This window comes from Aegilops tauschii, chromosome 5 (genome assembly GCF_002575655.3).
Source record: "Aegilops tauschii subsp. strangulata cultivar AL8/78 chromosome 5, Aet v6.0, whole genome shotgun sequence".
Taxonomy (NCBI): Eukaryota; Viridiplantae; Streptophyta; class Magnoliopsida; order Poales; family Poaceae; genus Aegilops; species Aegilops tauschii.
The window spans coordinates 435,521,583-435,534,666 of record NC_053039.3 but is presented as its reverse complement, the minus strand read 5'-3'; positions in this window follow the sequence as shown (position 1 = coordinate 435,534,666).

Genomic DNA, 13,084 nt, shown 5'->3' with positions numbered 1-13,084 from the left:
TTCATCCACGAAATCTCTTCAATTTTGAGCCCAAAATCCCCAATTTCCACCCAAAATCGCGTCCCGAAACTCGCATCTCGCGTTGACCCAAACCCACCGGACGACCGCCACTTTACCGGATGTCCGGAGCCCCAGGAATCACCTGACGACCGGTACTTACCGGAAATCCGACACCCCGATCCCGAGCTGAAACAGCGGATTTCCGAGCCCGACCGGACATCCGTCCATTAGCGGACGTCCGACACCTGTAGATATCAACTTCGGCTGATTTTTTGTTTTGTCCATAACTAATTCATCCGAACTCTAATTTTGACGTTCTTTAGTTCGTTTTGAAGCTATTGACATCCCCCATCCCACAAAATACTATCGACGCCATTTGACTCCATCAAATTTTGTGAATTTTGGCATCTTTACCTAGGCCCTCCGCCATATCATGTGCATAACCACCATAGCCTTCCGCAACCTAACCCATTTTGTTCCACATCACATTAGCGGTTGCTTGAGTAGCGATTCGAGTCTCCTAAGGTGTTTCGGCTACTTAGGGACGGTTGCTTCTTCATCAACCACCACCACCACTTCCGCATAACCTTGGCCACCATACATTACCACCACCCCAACATAACCCAATTTTGTTTGAGCTTGTTTGAGTTGTGGCTTGTGTCTCCTAAGGTGTTTCGGCTACTTAGGGACGGCAACTTCAACTTCGACTCGCATAACCCATCATTCCACTTCCGCATTGCCAAGTGCAAACCACCACCGCTTTCTGCTACCACCGTTTGACTTTTATCCTTGAGATTTTGAGTTGTGGTTTTTCCGTTTCCTAAGGTGTTTCGGCTAATTAGGAACGGGTCAACATCGACAACACCGCCTCTCATCATCGACACGGACGGTAACCTCGACGACATCATTGTACATTCTCCTTGCAATTGCATTGTTAACCCCTAGCCCATTTTGCGTCACTTGCCTATCGAGACTAGCCATTTGAGTATTGCCGGCAACGTTACTTGTGCACATTAGTGATCATTGATCTACCTTCCATTGCATATATACCATATCATATTGGTATCATCATATCATACCTTGTGTCACAAGTTTGTTCTCGCATATACAATATTGCTATCTTGGTTTGTGCATTGTGCAAAAGTGGCCATACAAAAAAAGAATAAGCTTTTAAGCAAAATGAGAGAGCAAAGAAGCTTGTAAGCAAGTGCCATAGCATCATACCACATTGCATAAGATTGTCATATCCGATCATCTTGGATCATCTTGAGAGGAACACCGGAACATCATACATATATAGCATACTTGGGATAGAAAGTTTATCCATTTTGCATCTTATAGGTTGTGCACAAGTGGCGTATCCGCCTATTAAGCAATCGTGCTAGCGTCTCTCTTGAGTTGTGCAACATGAGCGTTTTCCGTGGATTTCACAATTTGTGCTCATTCCTTGGTTGCATGACCCCATTTATCTATCCGTGTGTGTGTTTCCATGTGCCACATATTGCTATTGGTCTACTTGTTTCACTTGCGAATTTGTGAATCTTCTTCAACATTATTGACTCTTGCTAACATTTTGCATTAAATTTTTGTGCCACTATCCTCACCGAGCTACTCCATAAGCTTTACTTGATAGGTGTGAGTGAACAAGTCTGGTACCAATTCCACTATTCTTTCATCTCACATTTAGTGAAACGGGATACATCCTCAACTTTGGGAAAAGGTAACTTGGTATTGTTTATCTCATTTCCTACTCACCTCTACTCGAGTCTTGTGATGGACAGGCAAGGCATTTCACTTTCAGTCTACAACAACAACGACAAGTTCGATGCCACGAACAACAACTTGGACGCCAAGATGGATGCTCAAATGGAGGAGATCAAAGCCCTTACAAGTCCTACAAGCGATCTTCCTCATATTCGAGAAGACGATCAAGTGCACGTGCTTCCGAGCTACCATCTCCGGCAAGATCACATCGGCATCGACACAATCACCGACGAGAACGTGAAGGTCAAGAGCTCTACATCAACAACCGCTCAACGGCTTCACCATCTCCCTTGGCATCTTCGCCAAGCGACTTCAAGGCATCTTCGCCTACGGACATACGACATCTTCGCCAACAAGCACCCCAAGACTACGCTCAAGAGAAGCTCCCCAAGATCAAGTCTGCGACTTCAACGAGCTACTACGACCTCGACATCGACCACGCGATTCCTTTCTATGGGACCCAAGAACCCGAGGAGTATCTCGAGTGGGAGCGCTTAATGGACGACTACCTCAAGCTACATCAAGTTCCCACCGAAGATCAAGTGAAGTGTGCCACAAGGAACTTCCACGACTACGCGTCCACATGGTGGCTTCACACACCTTCGGAGGGCTACGACATGAGTTGGCCCAAGATGAAGAGAGTTTTGCGGCGAGAGTTTGTGCCTCCAACCTACACGGAACAACTTCTATGCCAATTGGAGAACACCATCCAAGGATCCAAGTCCATCGACGAGTACTTCAAGGAGATGAAGAATGCCTTGCGACGAGCCGGTGTGGACGACCCCATTTCGATGAAGTTCCACTTCATGATGGGATTGCACAACGACATCTCCAAGACTATGTTCCTCGAGAACTACAAGTCCATCGACGACTATTACATTGGTGCTCTCAAGGCGGAACAAGAACTCATGAAGGCCAAGGCTTCTCAACCCCAAGCACACTTCTCGAAGACCAAGATCCAACACGGCGAGCATGAGGATAGTACCACCAAGATGTCCAAGCCCGACGAGCTCCAAGACGATGCTCCCACGTTCGACTTCACCGCCATCCCTCTTTGTGGCATTGATGATGCCGAGTCTACTTCGACTCTTTTTCAAGAAGGTGCGGCGGCGAGTACGACTACGAAGACCCTCAAGGACCAAGCTTTGGAGGCGAGCGACAAGGTGGCGAGCAAGGATGATGCTTCCATCTTAGGAGGTGAGAGTGATGATGTGCCATCTTCGGCCTTCATCAACGGCGACGGTGATGTGATGATCGAGCATGGGATTTTCCCTCCTGTCATGGAGGAGAGTGATGATGTGCCATCTTCGGCCTTCATCCACGGCGACAGTGACGAGATGGTTGAGCATGGGATTTTCCCTTCGACCACGGCGACGTATGATGACTTGAGTGACTTGTGCCACCATATTGAGAGTGAGAGCGAGTTCACCACTAGCCCCATCTATGATGAGTTGCCCCAATTCCCATGTGAGGAGAGCCACAACCCCCACCACTTGAGTGAGATCAGTGACTCCACCATATGTGAGTTTGAGTGGACCTATTTTGAGGGAGTGAGTGAACCACCACATAGAGAGAGTGTGATAGTTGATAGGGCATGTGAGGCCACTTCGATTTCTAACAACTTAACCTCTATCTCTATTGTGTCTTCTCATTTGGTGCTAGGTCCCATTTATGATGACGTGCCGATCCTAGACGACTTCGTCCTCCCTTTGGACAAAACGATGGCCATGGTGGAATATGATGCACCCCCCACATGGTTCCATCAAGATGAAGATGACCACCATTTGGTCTTTCCCACCTCACCCGCACCACTTGAGTGGAATGGAAAAGGTAACATAGGTGAAGGTGATGCTCTAGTCCCCTAGTGGACATTCTTGACATTGTTTGCTTGCATGATGTTAATCAACCTATTTCCATGCTTCATGCTAGTGCGACTTCATCATGTGATGATTTCTTGCCCATTTACGATGAGTATGATGATTCTCATGTGGAGTCTATTAATTGTGATGCCATGCTACATAGGATTTCTTGTGATAATTTATTAGGTCACATCATGCTTGACAACCCACTTGACTTGTCATATGCTATGCATGAGACCCAACATATGTCATATTTGCAACCTCTTCATAGTGACTATGCATATGCCATTAAAATAAACCCAATTTGCACTTATGGCATAGATGACAAGCCCATGGTTCTTGGCATTTGTTTTTCTTGTGATGATATTAATATGCTCCCTTTGCATCATTTATCTCATATGCCATGCCATGACCACCTAGCTTTGTATATGCATTGTTTTGGATGTTGTCCATTTTCTCCATATGATGTTTCCAATATTGCTCACGAGGAGACCCTCATAGTTTCCTCATACATGTTAGGAGATTTTGATCCATCCCATCCATTGCATGATCCCAATAATTATGTGCACCATATGTTTCCCATGAATGAAAATGCTATTGATGTGCCATATAATTGTATGCTCAATTTGCATCCCCATCGTGTTATACATAACAACTATTCTTTCATTATGGATGGCATGTTCTTATACCATGCATCAAATTTCTTTGAGAGATGCTTATCTTGTGCTAACTCTCATGTGCACATACACATCATGATGGATGATGTGTACATTTACCACACACACAATTTCTTTTGCTTGTGTATTTGTTGTGTAGGTACCTATGCTTACTTGTCAACCTCACAATCCCATGAGTTGACAAAACGAGCTCTAGAGAGCAATGATGATTTGGGATCCCATGGATTGTCTTTCCCAATGCTCTCTTCGCACATTTCTTCTACATGGCCCTCACTTGGCTATGGGTTGTTGTCCATTACATATTATATGCCCATCTTGCCATGTTCACTTTGCATGATATGCTCATTACTATGCCTTTGCCATGCATTTGTGACCCATGCTTTGCATTACACATGATGATTGATTCTCATACTTGTATGTGTATTTGCAAGCTTGGTGGAGATATTGCTTGTTCTTGCCATGTTTACTTTGTGCTCAATGCTTATGATCATGCTTTGATCTTGATTTGTGATCGTGCTTGCGATATGTCATGTGCATTGCCTATGCCCATTAATTGCTCACATGACATGATTGCCATGATGTCCTCTAGTGTGTTGCATCTTCACTCCACTAGTTTGCACGACTTGATTACTATGCTTGCTTATGTTGCATTACCAATGATTCATACTTCCTCATTTCTTGCGGTTGATGCCAACCATTGTCATGCTTTACACATAATTGCTATTGCTTCTTGTCATATCTCTCCATATGTTGCCTCTCTCATGCTAGATGATTTTTCATGTATTGAGTGCAACAATGCTTTTAATCTTCCTCATGAGATTGCCCCCATAGCATTCTCACATATAATTGGAGATTTTGACATATCTCTTGTGAAGCATGCTTGCCTTCCTTCTTTGCACCATATACCTAGTGCCATGAATATAGCCATTGTTGCATCATATTATTCATGCACTTTTGCTACTAATGGTTATGTGCAAAACAAGAGAACCATCATGATGGATGATGTGTTTATCTACCATGCACATACTTTCTTTGTTTTGTTTTGTGCATGTGTAGGATACTTGGACATTGTGTCGACTTCCACGTCACATGAGTTGAGCATTCGAGCTCTTGAGAGCGAACCACCTTCTACCACGACGATTCTACATCGCACTTGCTTGTGCTTCTGCATTGTGAAGAATGCACAAGGACACGCTTTCAAGGTGATATCATTCTCTTTCGAGAAACCCAAACCCATGAGCATGAATATTGTGGATCATACTACTTGTGTTGCTTGCACCATGAGACTTATTTGTCATCTTGGACCCCTTCTTTGCGCACATGTTAGAGATCTTGCTTCGACTTGCCATTTACACATTTCCATGCATCATGATATATATGCCTTGTGTGTTGCATCCAATTCTTGGATTACTTGCTCCTATCATATGTTTGGTTGCAACAATGTCACTTCTTCTCATGTGCCATGTCCCATTGCTTGTCACATGATTGACTTGATTGCCTCACACAGGATGAACAATTGCTCTTTCTATTGTGTTGAGTGCCATACTATCTTCACTACACCCTATGCATGTTATGCTTGGATTGTCTTGCACTTGACCCATGTGTTTAGACACTTCATTTTATTTGGTGTTGTGAATGATTCCTATGCCTACCATAGACCTTTCATTGAGCGCTTTGACCATGTTTGCTATGACCTTGAGGTAGATGCTTGTTCTCTTGTAACACATATTTGCATCCGTACCTCACATTTACATGCTTGTCCCCATGATATCTTTCATTATGCTCAATTTATGTGCTTATATGTCATGTCACAATCCTTTGTCAAACCATATGCTTTGCATGATGACGAACTTGTTTGGTGAATCACCTCTTGAATGCTTCGTTTTGCACTAACGCTAACCACATTTGTTTTTCCAAGTGTTTGTTGTCTTTGCTCCTTTTAAAGGAATCACTAGACGGTGCGACATTGGAGAGTGCCCATTGCGAGCTTGAAGATGATGAGTACTTGGTGAACGTCCACTTCTACACGGCGAAGCCATCTCTTTCCCATGGTGATTTGGTTTTCGATCCGAGGTCGGATCTTTCCCAAGGGAGGGAAGATGATGCGGAGCATCCTATTGATACGTCTCCAACGTATCTATAATTTTTGATTGTTCCATGCTATTATATTATCTGTTTTGGATGTTCAATGGGCTTTATTATACACTTTTATATTATTTTTGGGACTAACCTATTAATCGGAGTCCCAGCCCAAATTGCTGTTTTTTTGCCTATTTCAGTGTTTTGAAGGAAAGGAATATCAAACGGAGTCCAAACGGAATGAAACCTTCGGGAACGTGATTTTCTGAACAAACGTGATCCAGAGGACTTGGAGTGGACGTCAAGCAATCAACGAGGAGGCCACGAGGCAGGGGGGCGCGCCTACCCCCTAGGCACGCCCTCCACCCTCGTGGGCCCCTCGTGGCTCCACCGACCTACTTCTTCCTCCTATATATACCTATGTACCCCGAAAACATCACGGGAGGAGGCAAAACCCTATTTCCACCGCCGCAACCTTCTGTACCCGTGAGATCCCATCTTGGGGCCTTTTCCGGCGCTCTGTCGGAGGGGGCATTGATCACGGAGGGCTTCTACATCAACACCATAGCCTCTCCGATGATGTGTGAGTAGTTTACCTCAGACCTTCGGGTCCATAGTTATTAGCTAGATGGCTTCTTCTCTCTCTTTGGATCTCAATACAAAGTTCTCCTCGATTCTCTTGGAGATCTATTCGATGTAATCTTCTTTTTCGGTGTGTTTGTTGAGATCCGATGAATTGTGGGTTTATGATCAAGATTATCTATGAACAATATTTGAATCTCCTCTGAATTCTTTTATGTATGATTGGTTATCTTTGCAAGTCTCTTCGAATTATCAGTTTGGTTTGGCCTACTAGATTGATCTTTCTTGCAATGGGAGAAGTGCTTAGCTTTGGGTTCAATCTTGCGGTGCTCGATCCCAGTGACACTAGGGGAAATGACGCGCATTGTATTGTTGCCATCGAGGATACAAAGATGGGGTTTATATCATATTGCATGAGTTTATCCCTCTACATCATCTCATCTTGCTTAAAGCGTTACTCCGTTCTTATGAACTTAATACTCTAGATGCATGCTGGATAGCTGTCGATATGTGGAGTAATAGTAGTAGATGCAGGCAGGAGTTGGTCTACTTGTCACGGACGTGATGCCTATATACATGATCATACCTAGATATTCTCATAACTATGCTCAATTCTATTAATTGCTCGACAGTAATTTGTTTACCCACCGTAATACTTATGCTCTTGAGAGAAGCCACTAGTGAAGCCTATGGCCCCCGGGTCTATTCTCTATCATATTAATCTACCGTTATTTCTATTACCGTTTATTTTGTTTTCTTTACTTTTAGTCTTTATCATAAAAATACCAAAAATATTATCTTATCATCTCTATCATATCTCACTTTTGCAAGTGGCCGTGCAGGGATTGACAACCCCTTTATCGCGTTGGTTGCAAGGTTCTTATTTGTTTGTGTAGGTACGTGGGACTTGAGCGTGGTCTCCTACTGGATTGATACCTTGGTTCTCAAAAACTGAGGGAAATACTTACGCTACTTTACTGCATCACCCTTTCCTCTTCAAGGGAAAACCAATGCAGTGCTCAAGAGGTAGCAAGAAGGATTTCTAGCGCCGTTGCCGGGGAGGTCTATGCACAAGTCATGACATACCAAGTACCCATCACAAACTCTTATCCCTCGCATTACATTATTTGCCATTTGCCTCTCGTTTTCCTCTCCCCCACTTCACCTTTGCCTTTTCTTTGCCTTCTTCCCGTATGTCTTTTTGCTTGTTTTTCCATGTGCCTTCTATTTGCTTGCATCTTTGCTTGCTAAAAATCTATTGATATGGATCCACTTAAAGTGTTCTACTTGGATCATCTTCGATCCTTATGCGCTCGTGCTGAAACCTCAACTAGCCTAGTAGATGGGAAATCTTTAGATGAGCATGCTCATTTTGTGCGTCATCGTTTGTCTGAAAAGGGGAAGCTCTTATGGTATCACATAAATAGTTTGCTATGCTATGCTTGGAATCTTTGTGAAATTTATGATTTTACTTGTTGCTCTAAGAACCCTAAAAAACACCTTCCCTACCTATGTGAGTTTAATGATAATGAAATCTTATCTTCTTATGGAAAGGGTGTTTATAGTTACAATGATATCGAACAAATTGAAGAATTTGTCGTTTTTAAGGGTGCTCATGAAGTTGCTTCTTTGATTGAAAAGTATGATATTACTCTCTAAAAATCTGAAAATTCCGACATACTTAAATATTGTTATGAAAACTATGCTCATAATGCCTATGTTAAGGAATTTATTGAGAGTATGACCGTTGCTTTGGAAGAAAATAATGATATGCATGAATCTATAGATAATTATGATTCCGATGATTTGATTGAAATATCCCTTGATGAACATGATGCTTGCTGTTCTTGTGGCCATGATGCCAATATTTATGAAGACGAATTTGCTATAGTTCCTTATGTTAAACATGAGATCGTTGCTATTGCACCCATACTTGATAGTTCCTTCGATGAAAAGCATGATTGCAATAATCTTATTATAAATTCTCTTGATGTCAATTGTGCTAATAATATGCAAAGCCCTAAGCTTGGGGATGCTAGTTTTTCTATGTCTACTATCTGTTGCAATGATCATGATTGGGGTGATTCTTCTTATGATCTTGAAAATTTATTTAAGCCCCATGATGAATATGAGATTGATAATAGTGTTTGCAATAATATTGAAAGTGGGTTTGGAAGAGTGTCAACTTTAGATCCCACATATTTGGACAATGTTCAATCTTATGAATTATTTGATAATAGTGGGTTTGGAGAGGTCATGACTTTAGTTAATGTTAATCCCATTATTTTGGAAAAGTGTCAACTTTGCATGCATGTGGATCATGTAGAGAAAATTTTATGTGATAGCTATTTTGTTGAATTTGCTTATGATCCCACATGTAATTATTATGAGAGGGGAAAATACGATTGTAGAAATTTTTATGTTACTAAATTACCTCTCGTTATGTTGAGATTGCTATTGTTTCTTTCCGCTTCCTTGCATATGCTAGTTTTTGCTTGCTATGATAATTTGTTTGCCTATAAGATGCCTATGCATAGGAAGTATGTTAGACTTAGATGTGTTTTTCACGTGTTTCATGATGCTCTCTTTGTGCTTCAATTCTTGTCTTTGATGTGAGCATCATTGAAATTATCAATGCCTAGCTAGGGGCGTTAAACGATAGCGCTTGTTGGGAGACAACCCAATTTTATTTTATTTTCTTGCTTTTTGTCTCTGTTTAGTAATAAATCTTTGATCTAGCCTATGGTTAGATGTGTTTTTATGTTTTAATTAGTGTTTGTGCCAAGTTAAACCTATAGGATCATCTTGGATGATAGTTATTTGATCTTGCTGAAAATTCCAGAAACTTTCTGTTCACGAAAACAATTGTTTAAAATTACCAGAACGTGATAAAATACCGATTCCAATTGCAGTAGATCAATAAAAAAATTATATAGGTCTTACTATTTTGGTAGATTTTTCTGAGTTCCAGAAGTTTAGGTTTGATACAGATTACTACAGACTGTTCTGTTTTTGACAGATTCTGTTTTTCGTGTGTTGTTTGCTTATTTTGATGAATCTATGGCTAGTAAAATAGTTTTTAAACCATAGAGAAGTTGGAATACAGTAGGTTTAACACCAATACAAATAAAGAATGAGTTCATTACAGTATCTTGAAGTGGTGTTTTGTTTTCTTTCGCTAACGGAGCTTACGAGATTTTCTGTTAAGTTTTGTGTTGTGAAGTTTTCAAGTTTTGGGTAAAGATTTGATGGATTATGGAACAAGGATTGGCAAGAGCCTAAGCTTGGGGATGCCCTGGAAGGCATCCCCTCTTTCGTCTTCGTCTATCGGTAACTTTACTTGGGGCTATATTTTTATTCACCACATGATATGTGTTTTGCTTGGAGCTTCTTGTATGATTAGAGTCTTTGCTTTTTAGTTTACCACAATCATCCTTGCTGTACACACCTTTTGAGAGAGACACACATGATTCGGAATTTGTTAGAATACTCTATGTGCTTCACTTATATCTTTTGAGCTATATAGTTTTTGCTCTAGTGCTTCACTTATATCTTTTAGAGCATGATGGTGGTTTTTATTTTATAGAAATTACTGACCTCTCATGCTTCACTTATATTATTTTGAGAGTCTTAAATAGCATGGTAATTTGCTTTAATTGTGAAATTAATCCGAATGTGATAGGCATCCAAGATGAGCATAATAAAAAGTTCCATATTGAGTTCATTGAATATCATGAGAAGTTTGATACTTGATAAGTGTTTTGAGATATAAAGGTGGTAATATTAGAGTGTGCTAGTTGAGTAATTGTGAAATTGAGAAATACTTGTGTTAAGGTTGGCAAGTCCCGTAGCATGCACGTATGGTAAAAGTTGTGTGAAAATTTTGACACATAAGGTGTTCTTTATTGCTTTCCTTATGAGTGGCGGTCGGGGACGAGCGATGGTCTTTTCCTACCAATCTATCCCTCTAGGGGCATGCGTAGTAGTACTTTGCTTCGAGGGCTAATAAACTTTTGCAATAAGTATATGAGTTCTTTATGACTAATGTGAGTCCATGGATTATACGCACTCTCAACCTTCCACAATTTTCTAGCCTCTACGGTACCGTGCATTGCCCTTTCTTGCCTTGAGAGTTGGTGCAAACTTCGCCGGTGCATCCAAACCCCGCGATATGATACGCTCTATCACACATAAACCTCCTTATATCTTCCTCAAAACAGCCACCATACCTACCTATCATGGCATTTTCATAGCCATTCCGAGATATATTGCCATGCAACTTACCACCGTTTCGTTTATTATGACACGCTCCATCATTGTCATATTGCTTTGCATGATCATGTAGTTGACATCGTATTTGTGGCAAAGCCACCTTTCATAAATTTTTATACATGTCACTCTTGATTCATTGCATATCCCGGTACACCGCCGGAGGCATTCACATAGAGTCATATTTTGTTCTTAGTATTGAGTTGTAATTCTTGAGTTGTAAGTAATAAAAGTGTGATGATCATCATTATTAGCATTGTCCCATGTGAGGAAAGGATGATGGAGACTATGATTCCCCCACAAGTCGGGATGAGATTCCGGACTAAAAAAAAGAGGCCAAAGAAAAAGAGAAGGCCCAACAAAAAAAAGAAAAAAAAGAGAAAAAAATGAAAGAAAAAGAGAGAAGGGACAATGTTACTATCCTTTTTCCACACTTGTGCTTCAAAGTAGCACCGTGATCTTCATGATAGAGAGTCTCCTATGTTGTCACTTTCATATACTAGTGGGAATTTTTCATTATAGAACTTGGCTTGTATATTCCAGTGATGGGCTTCCTCAAAATGCCCTAGGTCTTCGTGAGCAAGCAAGTTGGATGCACACCCACTTAGTTTCTTTTGTTGAGCTTTCATATATTTATAGCTCTAGTGCATCCGTTGCATGGCAATCCCTACTCCTCTCATTGACATCAATTGATGGGCATCTCCATAGCCTATTGATTAGCCGCGTCGGTGTGAGACTTTCTACCTTTTTGTCTTCTCACATAACCCCCATCATTATACTTTATTCCACCCATAGTCATATATCCATGGCTTGCGCTCATGTATTGCGTAAGGGTTGAAAAGGATGAAGCGTGTTAAAAAGTATGAACCAATTGCTCGGCTTGTCATCGGGGTTATGCATGATGAGAACGTTTTGTGTGACGAAATTGAAGCATGGCCTAACTATATGATTTTGTAGGGATGAGCTTTCTTTGGCTATGTTATTTTGATAAGACATAATTGCGTGGTTAGCATGTTTGAAGTATTATTGTTTTTATGTCAACATTAAAGTTTTATCTTGAATCTTTTGGATCTAAATATTCATGCCACAATAAAAAGAATTACATTGAAAATTATGCTAAGAAGCATTCCACATCAAAAAATTTGTTTTTATCATTTACCTACTCGAGGACGAGCAACAATTAAGCCTGGGGATGCTTGATACGTCTCCAGCGTATCTATAATTTTTTATTGTTCCATGCTATTATATTATCCGTTTTGGATGTTCAATGGGCTTTATTATACACTTTTATATTATTTTTGGGACTAACCTATTAACCGGAGGCCCAGCCCAAATTGCTGTTTTTTTTTGCCTATTTCAGTGTTTCGAAGGAAAGGAATATCAAACGGAGTCCAAACGGAATGAAACCTTCGGGAACGTGATTTTCTGAACAAACGTGATCCAGAGGACTTGCAGTGGACGTCAAGCAATCAACAAGGAGCCCACGAGGCAGGGGGCGTGCCTACCCCCTGGGCGCGCCCTCCACCCTCGTGGGCCCCTCGTGGCTCCACCGACCTACTTCTTCCTCCTATATATACCTACGTACCCCGAAAACATCAGGGGAGGAGCCAAAACCCTATTTCCACCGCCGCAACCTTCTGTACCCGTGAGATCCCATTTTGGGGCCTTCGGGGCATTGATCACGGAGGGCTTCTACCTCAACACCATAGCCTCTCCGATGATGTGTGAGTAGTTTACCTCAGACCTTCGGGTCCATAGTTATTAGCTAGATGGCTTCTTCTCTCTCTTTTGATCTCAATACAAAGTTCTCCTCGATTCTCTTGGAGATCTATTCGATGTAATCTTCTTTTGCGG